Source organism: Miniopterus natalensis, chromosome 5 (genome assembly GCF_054644295.1).
Source record: "Miniopterus natalensis isolate mMinNat1 chromosome 5, mMinNat1.hap1, whole genome shotgun sequence".
Classification (NCBI taxonomy): domain Eukaryota; kingdom Metazoa; phylum Chordata; class Mammalia; order Chiroptera; family Miniopteridae; genus Miniopterus; species Miniopterus natalensis.
In genome coordinates this window covers 52005597-52026442 of record NC_142085.1, presented here as the reverse complement: position 1 = coordinate 52026442, position 20846 = coordinate 52005597, and the positions used below count along the sequence as shown (strand labels likewise).

General features: G+C 35.9%; 1 long non-coding RNA gene across 1 annotated transcript in view; it reads right to left on the bottom strand.

Moving 5' to 3' along the window:
• Positions 1 to 20846, bottom strand: part of LOC107542781 (uncharacterized) — a 151777-nt gene that overhangs the window by 11959 nt on the left and 118972 nt on the right. The window contains exon 3 of the long non-coding RNA XR_001603747.2: positions 2270 to 2364. This is a non-coding gene — a long non-coding RNA (uncharacterized LOC107542781). The remainder of the gene's footprint in view (positions 1 to 2269; positions 2365 to 20846) is intronic.

Here is a 20846-nt window from a genome sequence, read left to right as displayed (position 1 = left end):
TTCTGCCAGACCACATTTCTAAAACCACAGCACCAGACCTACTCTTCTTCCCATCCACCACTTTCAGAGGCTCTACATTTCCAATGAAATAAATTTGGGGTACCTCACCTAATATTTAGACCCTTCTGCAGTAAGGCCACCTTGTCTTTCTAACTTTATTTCCCACCACTGCTCCAAGTATACTTTAAGATCCAAATGCATCCGCCTATTCACTATTCCAAAATATAGACCACTTTCCCCAGGCACAGCTTTGCTCATGCTTTTCTTTCTCCAATCTCTTTACTCCCCGCCCAACAAAATCCTACCCTTTCATGTCCATCTTAAATGTCATTCTTTTAACGAATCTCAATTACATAACCTGGTGTCTCCTCTTCAAACCTCGTATTAGTTATTTTTACTTTTCTTATTTCCTTGTTCTTAATTACAATGATTTGTGTTCTATCTTACCTTCACTAGTGAATTATGGGTTTCTTGAAAACAAGGTGCATGTCTTGTCCCAGTTTTATAGATGCCTTATACCATAGTGCTTGTAAAATAGAGGTTGAATTGAAATGAAAAGTTAAATAGTTAAATTTTTTATGATTATCATAGGTTAAATGTATTCCCAAGACCTTGTGCTACTAGCCAAAAATTATAGAAAATATCCTATATATTATACAAATATGTTAGCTTATATTTTTGACCCTGGTCTTGAGACAACATATATCTCTTTAGCATTTGCATAAGTGTGTCATTTTTTTGTTTTTCTATTGATAGATTTTATCTATGTATACTAAAGGGGTGGGGCAGAATATCTTCATATATTTTATTATTGCACATCACATACAACAAGGAATTATATGGGATGTCACTGTATTGGATTTTGTACTATATGTCAGGTAGGAAGCTAAGGGGAAAGTACTATCACAAAGACTAAGCTAAATGTCAAAAATCCAAAATGACTTGAGATGGAAGGGCAGTATCTACTGACCTACTTGCTACCCCATGTATACTAGGTCATTGCTGCTCAGAATCAGGGCAGGGCAAGAATAGAACTTTCAATTTCCCAACAAGAAAGGAGAAAACTGCATTCAGCTGAACTCCAGTGCAGCTCTTTCATTTTCATGTTAGCCAGATTTCTGGCAGCTGGCTCAGCATAACAAAACAGAATACTAGAGGGTTTGAGAGATGAGATGGTTAGCTCATTCACCAATTTATTCAATTACTCATTATTCCTCTACAATGTGCTTGGGGAATAATAAAGAAATAAAACTATAAAAATAATACAGAAATGCTTCAGGGAACTCACAGTCTAGTTGGAAAGAAAGAGGGTTCAATTCCCTCACCTTAAAAAAGACATCTAGACAAAGACTTTTTCATACTTCTGCTTACTTTTTGTTGTGATAAACAAAATATTAGGATATAATATGTATGATATAAACATTTTTAGCTGTTAAAAATTTTTCCAAATGATATCTAACACAGAATTCCATTATATAAAATAAGTGACATATACTTATATATTATATAATACATCATTTAATATATTTGTTATAATATATAATTATAAAAATGATAAATTAGTTCCTTGGGCAATTATAAGTTTAACTGTTAGGTGAACAATACTATGCTGTTTCATAGTCCTGAAGCATCTCCATGGGGACATCGTGATCCCAAGAGCAGGGTTTGAACCCTGTTCCACTCTTCCATGTGCCTCTTTGATCACTTCAGTAACAGCCCCTGAGAGTGAGTCAGTAGAGGGAGTCTTCATGAACACTTCAGTGGGTTTTTATTTGTTTCTTAAATCAACACACATACACTAATGAGTATCTTGAATAAAGAACCCCACAGTAGGTTTCTACTGAGTCCGTGTGAATGATGAGCCCAGTAATTCAGAAGAATGTGAATTTGAGAGCAGTGGTGAAATGTTTGATCTGGCCCTTAGAGAATGAGCACAATACAATACAAAGGCCTAGGTGCCACATCAAATTAAAAATTGCAGGGGTTTTGTCCTTTAGGAAACTAAAGACCTATTCTGGCCTTTGTTTAAAAACAAAATCCTGACATGGACCAGCTTTCATTTACTTTTTCTGTCTCATGCAGAAGGAGTACAAAGCTTCCTTTGGCAGGGTGGACGTCCTCAATGACCTAATTGAATGTCAGCAGCAGTGACTCCCCTGAGAGGATACTATTTCAGCTGAACAACCTTTAGTGACTTTCTGGCTTCCTGAGGGCCAGACCTAAAACAGTGACAGACCCTATTTGTGCCTAGTTTCTGAAAATAGCTTACCTGAATCCTTAGTTTTGATCTAACATAGAGAATAGTCATTCCATCTACGGAGCTACATCGTCACCCAAAGGAGAGCTCGGTGTTGCCTGAAGAGTCTGAAAGGAGAGCAAGGAAAAGATGTTCAGATGAGTAATAGCAACACACATAGTGAGAAATGGACAAAATGGGTTTTAACTCATTGTTCTTAGTAAAGAAAAATAGAGGAGCAATGACATTTCTAAGTAATACCTAAAAAGAGAATAAAAAGAGAAAATAATGTGTATTAAATATGAGACTAAACAAATCAAAGGAAAATAGAACAGAGAAATTGCACTTGGCACACTGCCTAAAAAATGTCAACCAAAGCAGGGGGAGCAGAAGCTTGACTGACATTTTATGCCTAGCCTGTGAGCTTTCCTAAATTCCCTTTCCTATACATTTTTAAATCAAACTCTTGTAGTCAAGGACCACTGCTACAACATGCTGTGAAAACAAGACAGAAAAAAAGATTTAATGGCCAGAAGCTAATATAATAACTGCATGGGAGAATAAGAGGTTTGGACAAAGCAAACTACTCGACTGCAGAATAATCTCCTAAAGGTATAAGTTAATCTTTTCATCATCTTATTGGAACAAAGGAAAAGTTGAAACATATGTACCAGCTACTGATCTTTCATCCTAAAGATCTGGTCTATCCCTGTAATTGCTTCAAGAACAGCTTAATTCAAAGAGAAATAAAAATATAATAACACTAATGACAAAAATCAAAGTGTCTTATTTGTTAAGCAGAAATAATCACAAAAGATGTTTGAAAGTGTCCTCTAAGAACTGAAATCAGTGCAGTGGTCTCCTTCTAATGTTCCTTCCCTGGTCTGTATAGTGGTCTGCAGCCACGCTATGAAAATCTTGTGCCAGAAGAGTTGGCTGGCCTCAGTTGAAACCTCTGCCTCTGACACCAAGTGTGACTACAGGTACATAGGCTGAATTGTGTCCCTCCCCACCATGAAATTCATGTTGAGGTCCTAACCCCCAGTACCTTAGAAGGTGACCTTATTTGGAAATAAAACTGTTATAGATATAATTAGTTAAGATAAAATCATACTGCAGTAGGGTGGGCTCCTAATCCAATATAATTAGTATGTTTATAAAAAGAGGAAATTTGAACACAGACATGCACACAGTGAGAGCACAATGTGAAGAACAGCCATGCTGCCGCAAACCACGCAACTCCCAGAAACTAGGAGACAGGCCTGGTACTGACTCTTCCCTGAAGCCTTCAGTGGGGAGCGTAAATGAGTCAACACCTTGATTTCTGATTTCTAGCCTCCAGAACTGAGAGACAGTACATTTTTTTGTTTAAACCACTCAATTCGTGATATTAGAAACTAATACAGCAGGGTTGTATCAATTAAATCAATTACTATAGACTGTTTACTGCCAATCTCACTCTCATGGTAGGAAAGTCATGAAAACTGGTCAACTTCAGGATAATTAGTATCTACCTTATATTAAAACCTATGGGTGAAGAATTGTTCAATGACCAAACTACTCAAGACTAAACTGTATTGTTGAATTAGAATATTAATAAGTGATCTCACTTTGCAAAATTTTTGAAGTACCTAAAATCTTAGAAAAAGAAGTATCTACGTTGCTTAAATCCTTAATTACTATACAAGCACATGTTTTGTTTTTGTTTGTTTTTTGGTGTGGATTTTTTGTTCTGTTTTGTTTTTTGCCTAAAGATCATTATTGGAGGATCAACTTGGAGAGTTGAAGAATGAAATGGCAAAGCCCAGTCAGCTTCTACAGTATCTTTCTAGATCCCTGGGTGACAATAGGGATTAAAAGATTCTAATTATGAACCACTAAAATTATGCCTTATAAATAAAATAGTAGAAGCAAAATAAATGGATGTGCAATCTCAAAGTAGCAGATAGTGGGCATGTATAATGAAGCATGTCTGATTTTATGGTTAATTTGCAATTATAAACCACCTTGATCTTGGATTTCCCAGCCTCCAGAACCGTGAGAAGTAAATTTCTGTTTTTCATAAGTCACCTAGTCTATGGTATTTTTGTTATAACAGTCCCAATGGACTGAGACATTCCCTCTACTCCCATTACCTGACAATCACTGATCTGTTTTCTGTCCCATTGTTTTGCCTTTTCCAGAATGTCACACAAATGGAATCATTCAGTATATAGCCATTTGGGACTGGTTTTTTTCATTCAACACAATTAATGTCTTTGAGATTCACCCACATTATTGCATGTTATCAATAGTCCATTTCCATTTTATGGCTGAGTAGTGTTGCATCTTATGGATGTGTCACAGTTGGTTTATCCATTCACCAGCTGCTAGACATTGGGTTGTTACCAATTTGGAGCTATTATAAATAGAGTTGCTATGAACATTAGTGTACAGTTTTTTCATTTCTCTTAAATAAACTACCTAAGAGTGATAATGCTGGACCTTATTTTAAGCATATGTTTAACTTCATAAACAACTGCTAAACTGTTTTTCACAGTAGCTGTACTATTTTCCATTCCCATCAGCAATATATTAGCATTTCAGTTGCTCCACATCATTCCTAGTGCTTGTTACTAGCAGTTTTGTTTCTGTATTTTAACTCTTCTAGAATGTGTGTAGTGGTATCTCATTATGGATTTAATTAGCATTTTCTTAATGACAAATGCTACTTAAAATTGTTGTATGTGCTTATTTACCATCCACATCTCTTCTTGCTGAAGTGTATATAATTTTTAAAACTTCGGTTAGTTCAATTTTTATGATTGTGTTTTAAGAAGGTTTTTTTAATATTCTGGATCATAGGCCTTTATAATAGTGGTAAAGATTTGAAAATATTTTACTTAGTAACTTGTTTTTTTCTTAACTATGCCTTATAGAGAGAAGTTTTTTATTTTGATTAAGTCAAATTTATCAAATGTTTCTTTTATGGATCATGATTTTGGTGTCATATCTGAGAAAACTTTGCTTAATGTGAGGTCACAAATATTTTCTTCTATATTTTCTTCTGGAATTTTATAGTTTTAGGTTTTACATTGAGATCTATGATCCACTTTGAGTGAGTTTTTTAAATTGATGTAAGGTATGGATTGAGATTCTTTTTTGGTTCATATGGATGTCCAGTTGTTTCCAGGGCCATTTGTTGAAAAGCATCCTGGATTTCTGGTTTCAGCTCCAACATGTAAGAGCTTGGAAGACACCACTCCCATCCTCATAACAAGAAAATAAAAGCTCAACGAACCAAAAAACAATGACTTTTGTTGGACCTAACAGAGAATTGAAGTTGCAGGGAAAACCACCACCCCTGAAATCTGAAGAGACAGACAACCAAGTACAGAGAATCACAGCAGGGCTCTTCTTACCTGGAACAGAAGCCATAGGACCATAAGCTGGTAGGAACATTTAAATGGTAGCTTGGACTAATTACTGGAAGTTGAATGTGGACTAACATAAAGATGAGAAACTCCACAGGGCCAATGTATGGGGAGGGGCCCACTCATGTGGATTTTACCTCTAGAAACCCTACCAGTTCTCACAGAGAAAACCCAGGAAGGAATAGGGCACTGTGGTTAGAGAGCTTTGCTGAACCTAGCACCTTTTCATCTGTACATCTTTAAGATATTTTTTAGCCTTTCTCAAACTTGGGGGGTTTGTTGTTTACTTTTGGATTCACAGCTGTTTCTTATAATTAAAGAGTAGATAGTTTTTTTATAGTTAAGAAAAGAATAATTAAGAAACCAATAATTGGAATGTTAACTGTTCTTATTTGGTTGACAGCTACAGGCCAAATGTCTATCACCATTTACAATTAAAATACTTATGTGGTATAAAAAAAGAAATGGAAGTATAAATTACCATATCCATTAGAATTTATCAAACATCTAGCCATCTTTTAAAGGGACTTATCAAAATTAATTTTTAAATAACAACCTAATAATAATGATAGTTTATTAGTTTAAATTTAATTGTTTGTTTCTGAAATGTTTTTTGTAGAGGAAAAGTAGAATTCAAAGTACATCAGTTAAGGTTAAGAAATGCACCTCTAAGCCAGGAAAAGGGATTCTAATGAGTCTTTGAATGTAAAGTTCATATTCTTCCCACTTTCTGTTTTGTTCCCATACTACAACTAAATCAAATGATCCACATAATAATAATAATAATAATAATAATAATAATAAAATTACAGTATCAATTCTAGAAATATACAATAGAAATAAGTACACTCACTGCAAAATTCATTCAACTTTGTTGTATATTTGGAAAATTTCAAAATAAAATGTTACAACCAGGGTTGAGGGAAATACCTGGCATTTTAAAAGATGCAAGGAGAAGGTAAGCGCTAGACATTGAGGTCAATGTGTTGCTGCAGAGGACAGCAAAAGGCTCAAAGGCCTATTTTCCTAATAGGCACCTTCTCCACGGTACCAAAAAGACATGAACACCTTTTTCCATTGAAACATCTATAGCTCTATAAAGCGCATGTTAAAATAGAGATATGTTTCTTGGATTAAGATCACACCTTAAAAAATTTAAATCCATGGACTTATTATGCTCATGACATCACCATGACTCTGGAAATCACAGAAGAGGGCCCTGGAATAATGAGATAAGGAAAAGAAACACTTTGATACAGAATGGCAATAATAAAAAGAGCTTCACATCAACACTGTGCCTACTATGTTACAGGCATTGTTCCAAACACGTAAGTAATCAATCATTTAAACTTCTTACCCACCCAATGAAGTAGGTATTATTATATCATATCAGTGATACCAGCAGTTTGATTCTAGAGGACACACTCTTAGCCACTGTACTATACTGCCTTTCTGAGGTCAGTTGCTATCTCTTTGGCATACATGGAGCCCCTGGAAATCTAGGAAATGATAGAAAGCATTGAAAGGGATGGTGGTCAGGGTCGGGGGGTAGGGAGAGGGGTTAATGATGAGGGGTGCTTGAAAATAAACAGAACCTACCTGATAGTGCTTCAGTTCTCTCCGAAGCAATGATAAAAGAAGAAAGTAAATAAGATATATTCAAGATGTTTTATATAAAATAAGTAAAGGAAACAGGACATAAAGCCAATAGGAAGAGAGGGAGAGGGAGAAGGAGAGGGAGAGGGAGAGGGAGAGGGAGAGGGAGAGGGAGAGGGAGAGGGAGAGGGAGAGGGAGGGGGAGGGGGAGGGGGAGGGGGAGGGGGAGGGGGAGGGGAGGGGAGGGGAGGGGAGGGGAGGGGAGGGGAGGGGAGGGGAGGGGAGGGGAGGGGGAGAGGGAGAGAGGAAAATTAAAAAGGGATGCTTACACACTGAGAGAGCAAGAAAAGGAAAAAAGATGGTAAATAGTGAAGAATTCATAAATGTTTATTTTAAGAAAAGGAGAAGTTTCCAACTCAACAATAATAACATTTTAAATGGAAAACTATCCAAGGATAGAGTATAGCATAATTCCTTTAAGGCAAATGCAAGGTACAGGCAAATCATTATACATTTCTATGCAAATGTATTTCCTTTTAAATGTTTCCAGTGGATTATTTCATTTTATTATTATGTTTTGCTATTCAGTATCCAAATATTTTCTTCTGGAAGAAAATCCTCATTGCATGTTAGAGGAAAGTTTACCCTTCAGAACTCCCTCACCTTGCCCTCAGACAGTCAAATGGAAGGTATATAACCTAGGATTAACCAACTGGTTGTTCCCACCTGGAGCTGGAAGTCTTGCAAGTGTGAAACACATACCCAGTGACTGGAGTCCAGGCCCAGACCAGAACCACATCAGCTCCAATCAGCAAGCAGAGGCTGGATGCCTCCAGCAGTCCTCAGACTCAGAGGCACGACGTCAGCTGCATTGCCTGCTACAACTGACCTACTGATTGCCATTCCTAAACTTAATCCTTCAGTGTTTCCATCAGTTCTCTGAGCTCTCTTCCAATAAATCCACTTTCAGCTTAAATTTGTCAGATTTAGTTTTGTTGCTTATAACCAGAAAAACTGACAAACAAAAATGGGTCCTCGGGAGGGAACTGAAGCATTGAGCAGGATGTAGAAGGCAACACGGCAACAAAGAAATTATGAAAGTTAAGACCTGTTGGTGACACCTCCTTCAGTGATATGAAACAGATTATAGGGAGAATGACAAGTTTATGTCCCTAAATGTTTGGCTTAAGGAACAGAGTGATACTGAAACTTCTTCTGAAGATACTAAAGAATTTTTCACATTTTCAAACATCAGGGCTAAAGTGGACAAAAAACACACTAAAGGTTGGTCGAGGAATTTGTTGAATTATGTCCACTGAAGTTCACAGTCTCACTAGGTTCCTGCTATGTAAAAGTCATGGTATTAATGAAGAAAGAAGACCCTATAAACTGGGATAGGGATAAATAAAGGCTTCAGGGGACACAAAGCATCCTGAAGCCCAACCTTTCATTCCCACCTCCGTGAGCTACCACTGCCTCATGGTCTGTGAGGCTGTTCCTCCCTTCCCTGGAGAGTCACCTTATAAGAGGAAGTCAATGTTCAAGCTCCACCACTCTTCCCCGCCCCTTCTGCCTCGGTCCCAGTGTGCCTGGAAGGTCAAATGCATCACCACATGATTCAGTGTGCTGCCATGAGCATCTGGGAAGGATTATAATTGTTTGTTCAGGTGATGATTAGAAACTTGGAATCAGTGACGGACAACACTAAAATGAAGTTGACATGCCAAAAATTCCTTATTAGTTTCCATTAGGAGATCTGTTGGCTCTGCATTCAAAATATATGTAGGATACAACACTTCTGACCATCTCCACTGTTACCATCCTTGTCTGAGCCACCACCATCTCCCACCAGGATTACTGAAAAGGCCTTCTAACGGGTTCTAAGCTTCTACCCTTTCCTCTACCACCTTCATCCCCATAGATAATTCCCAAATCAGCAGCCAGACAGATCTTTTAAAAACCTAAGTTATGCAATTTCACTTTTTTCAAAACCTTGCAAGGACTCTTGATTTCACAGAGTAAATCCAAAACCCTTGAAAGGCCCATAAACATCTAGGTGATAGAGTTCCCAGTTGACCCTCTCCTACCATCAACCTCCTTACTCACTCTGCTCCAGTAACAGTGACATCCCTGCTGGTCTTCAAACTTGTCAAACACACACACCCTTAGGGCCTTTCCACTACTGCTCCTTCTGGTTAAAATACTGCCCCTGGATAACTATATAGTTGGTTTCCTCCCCTCTTTCAAGTTTTAGCTCACTTTCTCAATGAAATATACCCTGATCATCCTGTCTAATTCTTCAACTAGACCCCTTCTTCCCATCTGGCACTTTCAATCCCCCTTGGTTTTCTCTCATTTTTTTTCTTTTCCTATTGTGCTCATTCTCTTCTAACATGATATACAATAATTATCTATACATTTACTATTGACCATTTATCTTCTTGTGGTAGAATATAAGCCCCCATAGATCTGGGTTCTTGTGCCAGTCCTTGGCCCATCTATTGGCCCTCAGATTCCTTCTGAACCCTTCCACTGCTCACCTCTGTAGGCTGCATTCCCAGGTCCCAGGTCAGCTACTTTGAACCAAAGGGAACCAAGAAACTTGACTGAAATTGGTTGGTAAGGCAAATGTATCTTTCAACCCCCCTGATATTTCTAGAAAGATCTTTAATAGTGTTCATCTACTAGGATTCTATTAATTGCAGTGAAGATGCAGTTTACTAAATAGTAACCTGAAGACTTTAAAGAGTTAATGTCATGCTAAAATAGGCTGAACATAATCAGGCCATGTCTTTATGGTAGAGGAAGAAATGAGACTTTGTTCAATTGGTGCTTAGATATTTATTTTGCTTTGTATAGTTTTCCGTGGTATTCTATAATTATATATTCATTTGAAAAGGCACATAAATTGAAAACTACTATAGAACACCTCTAAAGATAATAATTTGTCTTCACTTAATTATTTTCCATACATATTCCCTGATGTTTCCTTCTGTCCTTTATGTTTTTTGGAATAGTTTTGAAACGTTTCAGAAGCAGTCATGGTGAGCTAGCTGCACGCTAGTGTTCCAAAGTCTGTTTCCATATTTCCATCCGACAGTAGGCTATTTGTTCTTGGATATGTCCTAAGGCAGTCTTGACACAGAAATGCAAAGTAATCACAGTTATCTGGAATCTTTGATTAAAGCTTACAGTGATAGCTTTGGCAGCAGAAACATTCTTATACACCAAGGTGTCATAAAGCTCGCCTTTTTACACTGTGATTAGATAATGAATAACCCTGCAAAAGTACATTTAAATTTATTTTAAAGGCTATCATTTATTCAGGCCATCTATGTGCTGGGCATTTTATAAACACTATCTCTTTGAATTCTCACAACCCTGTTAGGACTATATTAATATTCCTATTTTACAGTTCAAAAACAAACTTGGAGTCTATGGCTCTAAGTGACAGTGGTGGGATGGTGACACAGGTCTCCCTGACCCAAAGCCTCAGATTTCCACTAAATCTACCACCATGGCCTTTAGAGAAGCTAGGATGGAAAGGGACAGAAATACACAAATACCTACAAAATTTTTATGATTCCCAAGTGATATCAATTCATTTCCGAGGGAAATGCTAGGGAAGTGAAATGTATGTAAGCTAGTAGATCCAGTCAGAAATGGAGCAAAATGGAAATTCAGCTTCCTGTTGTTTTTTGTGGTGGTGGCACCTAAGTGTAATATATAACCATAATTTAATTATTTTTAAATCAGTAAGGAAAAGACTGAGCAGATATTTGGATGACAAGTCATTAAAGAATTTAGGAAAAATACACATTGAAAAATTTTTCTACTATCATTAAATAATACTACTAGGTCTATTTTTCATGGTTTATTGTGTGCCTGTCACTGGGGAAAGTATGTAAGTGTGCTTCAGACTCTTATTATCAATTATTATAGCTGAGGAAATTGATATAGAGAGTTTTAGAACTTGTCCAAGAGAGCAAGTGACAGAGTTGGCAATTAAAGCTTATTACTTTTAAGCCAAAATGACCTTAAGCGCTATAAAGCATTGATGGTACTGCTGTTGAGTTTGTAATATAGCTTACCCTCTTGCAAAGTTGCATCTTTGGAAAACAGTTATGACTGTTTAAAGTGCCATAGCACATAACATTAAATATAATAATACTTGAAATCAGCTATGTAAGGTTCTGAAACATATATTATGTATATATTGTTCTGTGATTGTAAGGGGAAAACAATCACAGAACAACTTTTCAACATAACATTTTGTAGAGAGATCTTATCACCACAATAATAGCCCCAATGAATCACCTCTCCTAATCACCCCATCTGTGTATAGTCTGCCCCCACATGGACTCTCAGTATGGCCATATGTCTTGCTTTGGCCAGTAGGATATAGTACATATGACCCAAGGGGAGGCTTATTAAGTGTCAGATTACTGGGGCATGTTCTTTTGGAGTATAACCACCACCATGTAAGAAACTGAGACAACCCCACCAGGAAAACTACTCAGAAAACAAAGCAACCTCAGCCAGTAGCCCCAGCACATCCCCAGATATGTAAGTAATGCTGTTGTGGACCATCAGCCACAGTACTGACTCCAGGCAAGATCCACAGAAGACTCCCCAGTTGAACCCAGCCCAAATTAAAGAATCATCGATATATATAAAAATGATTGTTACTTTAATCCGTTAGGTTTAGGAGTAGTCTGTTATTGACTAGAGAACTGATTTTCACTGCCATTTTTGTGCACACATACAAGTGTGAGTACACACACACACTACCCTCCTGTCAGCATATTTTCACATATGAAGAGAGAATGTTATAAAATATTTGGGCCACATCTCTCTCTATTGGGTGCATCACTGATATCACTGTTTTTTTGGTTGTACTTTTATCGAGTTTATGAATACTTCACAAATACAAATCTACTGCGCTGTGGTATAAAACTACCTAGCAAACATGATATATACTGAAACACAAATTGTTATTTCATTGCAACATTTATATACACAAATATTTAGGCCCAACCAACCTCTTTCAGTGATAAAAAAAATAAAATAAAAGACTCCAGCAAGGTGAAGCAGAGTTTAATAGTAAACTGAGTGATACTTTAAAATTAAGGAACATTGGCATGAGAAGATATAAAGTATAGTTATCTGATCCTGGAAACCTCAAAAATATTCTCCTCATCTGCATTGCTCATGTATAATAGAACTAGCAACAAGCTATTAAATATTATGGCAGAGGGCTTTGTTCCCAGTTTAAATGCAAATCCTTGCGAAGAGTGAAATCTTTAGCCTCATCATTCACTATCAACTTAGTATAATAATACTTCCCAGGATATTAAAAATAATGTGAAAAATCAAAACACCTAAGGTTGCTTGACTAACAAGAGAAAAGGGGGTGGGAGACACACTTGATCCATTTTATTATTACTCTCAAGATCTGGGATGAAATCAGCTGCCTTCAGAAAGGTAGGACCTAGCCACATGAATCCCCAACTCCAAAGAGGGCAGGATTTTACAGACACAGGATTTCAATGACATATTGATGTCATTTGTCTTGGGAGTCCCCAACTCCCCCAACTTTTCATGCAGCATTGCAGTTTTGTCACTGCCCCTCTTAGAAATCTGCACAACAGAAAAAGGGAGAGACACATAGGCTCTCGTGATAGTCAGAGCTCTGTACTTTGCTCTAAGTTCCCCTAATCCATTCCTTCTGAAAATAACAATAAATTATTTTTTTAATGATTGTTTTAAGGCAAGGGTTAGCAAGTTCTAGCCCATGGGCCAAATTTTGCCTATGCCCTGTTTTTGTACAGTGTATAACCTATTTCTAGTCTAGCCTATAATATATACATCATAACCAGCATGTAACAATTTTTTCTTCTGATTCTTCCTAAAATGCAACAGAATAATTCATGCTGAAATTTAACAATAATAAAAATGTCACTAATAAACATTGCTTTTAGTAAACTCTTGAAGCACAAAATATATGTTTTGTTAAATACTGTGAGGAAAAATAATGTTTAGTACTTAGATGATACTCATGGAAAACTTTTGTATTAATTAATTCATTTAAACATTTCCATCCATTACTAACAACTTAATTAGCTATCTTATTTGTTTAGACAAAGCCAGAAAAATCCCAGAAAGTGCAGATAACATTGGGTAAATGAGACTAATGGAGATAAGAAAACCAATTTGCATGATGGAATTGTTGAGACTGGCTGCTTTACCACTCTAATTACATGTAATAGCACTGTTCCTACCTGCTTTCACTTGTTTGTGTGGACCGTGTCTTAAATGACAAAGTAGAGCATTTGAGGCTAAAGAAAGCAGGAGAGGGAATATTTCTAAGAGAAACAGAAGAATCCTGGGAGCAGATGGGCAGATTAGAGAAAGAACAGCAGAGCCGTGGCAGTAGCTGCACCTGTCAAAATTTGGCTTGAAAGTATGTTCCCAGTTGATCTGATTTTAGAGTAACAAGATGGGTCCATGAAATACTTATCCTGACACTTTAAAATTGTGGATTTTACGGTTTACTGCTGCTCCTGCTGGGCTGCCTGTTCCATTCAGCTATGCTGAATCCACATATCTGGAAATGGCATCTCTTAGCAGAGGGAGGACTGCTTCCAAAAAGGCCTGTTTAACCCAAAAAGACCCAAGACTGGCAGTGAGCTCACAGGTATTATAAAGCTTGGAATATAATACAGAGTGGAATGTTGGGGAAAATATTGCATTATTCCATTAATCAGTGAAAATGATAAACCATACAAAGTTTATTACCTGGCTCTGAATCTTGAACAGAGTATAACTTGGTTCCAATGGGCTCTAAGTAGCCTTTAGTTTGAATCTATAATTAATTTGATGTTTTTGAATCCGTAAATAATAAAGATTAAGATCTTAGACACTGTGGCTCCCATCCTAGGGGCGTTTTGAGATGTAACTCTGTGGACACAGAAATAATGAAGTGGCCTAGATATAGACTAGCAGCCTGGACCACTTCCCCTACCACCACAGAACCTCACTCCCCCCTGTCTCCTTAACCTACTACCATTTCACTTACACTATCTACATACAAAACCTCTAAAATACTGAGTCAAGGATCCCTATAATCATTGATATTGCAACTCACTTGCCAGCAACAATTTGGTGAACTAAGTGCACTGATAGAAACTCCTACAAATTAAAAAAAAAAGAGCAAAATGTTAGATCAAATTTTTTCAAAGTCTTAATTTTATCTATGAATTAACAAGAAAATAAATGCTAGGTAAAGGAAAAAACCCAAAATGACAAAGTTGGTTTTTACCTTGTGACCATTTGCCAGATCCTAATACATTGTCAGTTCAGTTTTCATGGCTTTGAAATTGGAGAGGGTAGAAAGAAAGGAGGGGAAAACCCAAGGTCTCCTAATTAGGAGACTATGAAAAGATCTTTCTCCATAAAGCTGGGGGAAGGGCTACCATCTCAGTGGAAAAATGAGTGATATTGGAGTAATAGTATTCAACCAACGGACAATCAAAGAGGGACAGCAAAGAAAATTGCCTTGGTTCTGAGTTAAGGGGAACACCCTTGAGCATTTTTAACTACAATCCAGGCCTCACAACTTGAACTCATATTAATTATTTAACCTGAAAAACCTCATACTAAGAATTTCAAGTGTTTCTGGATTAGAACTAGCAGAAAAAAAATGCAACTCTTTTCTGTGTAAACTAACATATATCCTAGGTCTCAAATTCTTTGTATAGATTAAACTCTAAGAAATATTTACTTCCAGCCCAAAATAAAAAAAAACATAGATATAAATAAGTCACCAAATGCAACAAAAAAAATAGAGAACAGAATCAGATATGCAACAGTTCAGATATTGAAATTATCAAACAGAATATAAGATGTACTTATTATTATTTTAAAAAAATAATGAAATGATCAATAATACAAATAAAGATTAAGGAACTATAAAGTGACCAACCATATTTTTAAAATAGTCAATCAATTGGAATTAGAAACTCAATAAATGGATTTAATAGATGATGAAAGTTTTATTGAACATAAGACATATCTGAAAACTGCAGAACAGAGAGAACAAAAAGATGGAAAATATTTTTTAAATGTTAAAATATGGAAGGGGGAATGAGAAAGTGTAACATTTTAATCAGTTAAATTCTCTCAGCCTCAATACAGTTCAACCAAGATGAATAAAAACATCCATTACTTAATCAAGTCACTGTAAAACTATAAGAAATAAGCTAGAGAATATCTTAAAATATAGAAAAGATATATTTAGTTTAAAAAAAAGTATAATTATACCAACAGAGGCTTTTCAGTGACACAAATGTAAATAAAAAGCAAGTGGAATATTTTCAATGTGATGATGAAAAAGTCATCAATCTAGAATTCTATATCAAGTAAAAGTATCTTACTGAAAAAGAATAAAACAAGATATTGTTATATAATGAAAAAATGGGGTTTTTTTTCCACCAACAGACCCTCACTGATGGAAGATCTGAGAAGCAAGAGGAAGTATAGAGCAGAGGCACTAGCAAATAGTTAGATATATCAAAATATATGCTGACTAAATTAAACAATAATGATGTATTGTGGAATCAAAAAATAAAACTAAAATACATATAATAACATACAGTTAGGGGAGAAATAATTGAATTTAAAGATTTTAAGGTCCTTATATTGTTTTGGAGGAGAGTAAATTATTGATTAAATTTAGACTTGAAAAATATGCATCATAAATTTCTGGAATAATCATTTAAAAATAACTAATCTAAAAAAAGGCAGGAACAGAGAAAAAAGAAGTATGGAATAAGCAAGATAGTCAAAAAACAAAATCTATTACTATAGAAATAAATCTAAATATTTCAGTAATTACAATAAATATAAGTTTAAAAATGTTCCTTTTAAGATAAAGTTTATGACTAATTTCTTGGATTTTTATCATGGATTTCTTTGCAAGTCCTCTTTACAAAAGATACATCAAAGTACAGAATCTAAAAATATTCAAAGTAAAATTGTAGAAACATATATACCAGTCAAACACCAAAAGAAACTGGTATCACTATCTTAATATCAGACAAAAATAAACTTTAAGGCAAAAAAAAAGTAATTAAAGATAAATAGGTCACTGAATCACAGTAAAAGATTCAGAACTATATAAACCTCCTGAACATTTAGTCATATAGTATCATTGCCTTTAATATAGAGAGCAAAATTCAAGAGAATTACAGGAAAAAATTAACTAAGCAAACAAAATATTAGTAAGGATAGTGAAAATTACAATTGATACAATTAACAAGCTTTATATACATAAGCATATATAAATAACTAGATTCAGCAATTGCAGAATACAGACAGTTTCTGGCTTATAATATTTCAACTTTTGAGTTTTTGACTTTACAATGGTGCAAAAGCAATATGCATTCGGTAGAAACCGTACTACAAATTTTGAGTTTTGCTCTTTTCCCAGGTTAGTGATATGCAATAATTCAGTACCCTCCCTTGATGCTGGGCAGCAGCAGAGACCACAGCTCCAGGCCTGCCACACAATCACAAGGGTGAACAACCAATGCTCTACAGTGTACTGTGTTGCCAGCGTTTTTTGGATATTATGTTTTGTGTTTTCACATTCCATCATGTCCACAAAATGCTCATCTGTGTTTCCTTTTTCTAGTGAGAAGAGAAAAGCAATTATTCTTGAGATGAAATTCAAGATAATTGCCCAACTTTAGGCAAATATAAGTGTTCTGAGCATGTTTAAGGTAGGCTAGGCTAAGCTAAGATATTCAGTAGGCTAGATGTATTAAATGCATGTTTGACTTATTATATTTTCAAGTTACAATGGAAGTTTATAGACCTGACCCCATCATAAGTCAAGGAACATCTGTACACATTATTTTCAAGCTCACAGAGAACAATCACAAAATTCACCAAATAAATTTTTAAAGTGCTTATCTCAACAGATTTCAAAAGGCTAGTCTTACAACCATTATATTTTCTGATCCAAATAAATTTATAAGAAATCAAATGCAAAAATAAAACTATTAAAAATGCCATATATTTAGAAATTGACATGTACTTCTAAATAACAAAGGGGATAAAAAGAAGCCATAAAAATAAATATTTTAAACTGAAAAATAGTGGTAATACTGTATATTAAATTGGGTAGAATGCATCTGAAACAGTATTTGCAACTTTAAACATATTAGTAAAAATGAAGCTATAGAAATTCATGAGGTAAGCATGAAACTAATTTCAATACTTACTATCTATGTGACCTTGAGCAAGTGACAACCTCTCTTGCCTTGGTACCTCAGTTTCCTTATCTGTAGAGAAGTAAAAATAACAGCACTTATTCAGGATTCTTGTGAAGACTAAATGGGTGTGCTAGATATTACATATGTGCTCCTCCAGACCTACTCTCCTGTCTTCTTCACTGTGATTTATGTCTCAGGGGGCTGACCAGTATAGACTACAACAACCAGGCATTCTTGCTTCCTGTGGGTTTCAAGCAGCAGCAGGAGATTGGCTGGTCAGTGCAGAAGGAATAAGGGTATTTATTCATGTGGCTCCTCCACTCCAGGCTACAATTTGGCAATAGTTGCACCCCAAAACCTAAGGCCACCAGTCCTGTTTGGTGGATTTGCCTCACCAGGTCCCAGTAACCACTGCCTACTCCTGTACTGAAGGCTTAGAGGTGATAACAGCTTCAATTGTTGTTAGCCCCAGAGGGTTCCATCATCCATTTTTGGTGTCTTTTCATCATAACAACAAAGCCATCAACAGTTCCTTCATTAAATTCTCTTTAGTTACTCACTGTTTCCCATCAGGGCTCTGACTGACACAATGAGTTAATGCATAAAACATTAATATATAATGCCTGGCACATAGTAAGCTTTATATAAGCATTAGTCATTGTTATTTTTGCTGTTTCTGTTGTTATGTCAATACAGGCAGAAAAAAAGCATTAGATAATTTAATACCCACTAATGGCTGTTTAATCACCTACTGACAAAGTAAGAATCAAAGGAAACTTTCTCAAGTACAATGGACAGTTTTCAACATCCTCTCAGGAACCCCATTCCCTTATCACACACTGTGTTGAAACATTGCCTGCCCTTGGCCTTCATATCACACTGGCCTGATCTTTCTACCTTTATGATCATCCTTCTACTTTATAGGCATTTTCCTCTGCTTATTCTCTACATATTGGCATTTGTAAGATTCTGTTCTCTGCTTTGATCTCTTTTTATTCTCTTTGGAATGTTAATCACAGACTTGTTGCTGATAATTCCCAAATCTCTACCCCCAACCTGGACTTCTTCCCTGAGTTTTGAACCCATACACTACTCTTAAATGACCCACAGGGACCTTTCAGTCAATCTTTCCAGAGAGCTCTTCATATTTTCCTCTAAGTTTTCTCTTCCTCTGATGATCCTGATTTTATTAAGGCCTCAGTCTGCACCCAGCCATCCAAGCCTAAAACCTAAGAAATCATCTCAGATCCCCCTTTTCCCTACATCCCCCTTATATCTACTCTCCCAATATCTTTCTATGCAATTTGCTCTCCATCTCATCTGCCATCTCTTGCCCACACTATTGTAATAGTATACTAACTAGCCTCACAGTCTCTCTCTTGGCTTCTTCAAAATCATTGTCAAGGCTATAACTTTCCTAGTAATCAGGTTACTCCTGCTTAGAATCTCTCAATGAATGGCCTATTTTGCCCTAAGGATAGAGTCCAGGCTTTTACTGTGGCTTCCAAGATCCTTCATAAACTGATACTCCAGTCTTGCTTTTTCAGTTCTTCTATCCATACTCTATCCACACTGAATCATTGCTATTGACTTCCTTGAAAATGGCATTCTCCCTAGCTCTGGCTGGACATTATGCACTGTTTTCTCTGCCAGAAATACTTTTCTCTTTACATGAATAATTTTAAGCCTTGGGATAGGTGCCTTTTATCTTTTATTCAACTTTTTATGGAAAATATTAAACAAAAGTAGACAAAATAGTTTTAATAAAGCTCTATTTCCCATCTCTCAGCTTGAAATATTACTAATTTATGTCAATCTTGTTTCAACCATCCCTCCATCCACTTACCCCTTCCTATGTTATTTTGACATCATATAATTTCATTTGTAGGATTTTTAATATGCATCTCTAAATTATAAAAACATTTTCTTACCATAAATACATTATTTTTTTCATACTTAAAAAGTTAATTAAAAATGCCAACTATCCAGTAGTGGTCAAACATCCAACTGCCTCATAAATTCCATACACATGAAATTATTTATTCTTACAATTTCTTTCTGTGACTCAAGATCCAAATAAATTTAATACATTGTGATTAATTGATATAGCTCTTAAGTCTCCTTTCTAATTCATCCTTTGCAATTTATTAATTGAAGAAAACTGGTTGGATGCCCTGTAGAGATCTCCACATCCTAGATGATTCTGGTCTCATCCCTTTTGTGTCATTTAACATGTTCTCAGTTCTCCACATTTGCTGTAACTTGGTAATTGGATCTAGAGACTTAATCAGAATCAAGTTTGCGTTCTTTTTTATTTTTCAAGACTACATCATAGATTGTGCTGTATTTGTCTATCAAAAAATACACAATATCTGCTTTTCACTCTTATGTAATGTAAGCAGTAGTGATGATTGGTGCTTAAATCTACTAATTGACTAAGAGTCAGTAAATTGCCTGACCACTGTCTAAACATCGTATTTATTCTTCCTGCCTGAACTTCATATATTCTTCTTTTTGGAACTTCTTCCCTGACTCTTCATCAGTGTCTACTTCCAAACTAGGCTATGTTCTTTTGATGTCATACTCTTTACCTCACATTGTTGTTATCCGTTAAATTGAGCATCTGCTCCACCACATTGGAAGTTTCACGTGGTGAGGAGCACATCTTCTTACTTACTATTAAATCCTCAAAACCTAGCACAATGTATGATACAGTAAGTGTACAAGAAGTGTAGGAAGAGAGAAAGAAAAAAGAAAGAAGAAAGAAAGAAAGAAAGAAAGAAAGAAAGAAAGAAAGAAAGAAAGAAAGAAAGAAAGAAAGAAAGAAAGAAAGAAAGAGAGAGAAGAAAGGAAGGAAGGAAGGAAGGAAGGAAGGAAGGAAGGAAGGAAGGAAGGAAGGAAGGAAGGAAGGAAGGAAGGAAGGAAGGAAGGAAGGAAGGAAGGAGAGAAGGAAGGAAGGAGAGAAGGAAGAGAGGAAAAGAGAGGGAGAGAGAAAGGGAGGGAAGGAGGGAAGAAGGAAGGAAAAGAGAAATATTTTAAAAGGTTGGTGAGAAGAATGGTTTTTAGACATGGATTATTGACAATAGATTTCGGTCTTAGATGGACATAATAGAAGTAGAAAAGGGAAGCACACACAGGGTCACCTGGATTTATTTTTCTTGTTAGAATTAGGTCATTTAACAAGGATGGCTCAGCAACTTTCAGACATAGATAGGTAGATGGATGTAAAGTTGTAAGTTCCCTCAAATGAGATAAGAATAGTACAGAAAATAATTCATTAAGAGGAAGCTGAGATATTAAAGAAATACTCTGGAAGCCCTATAG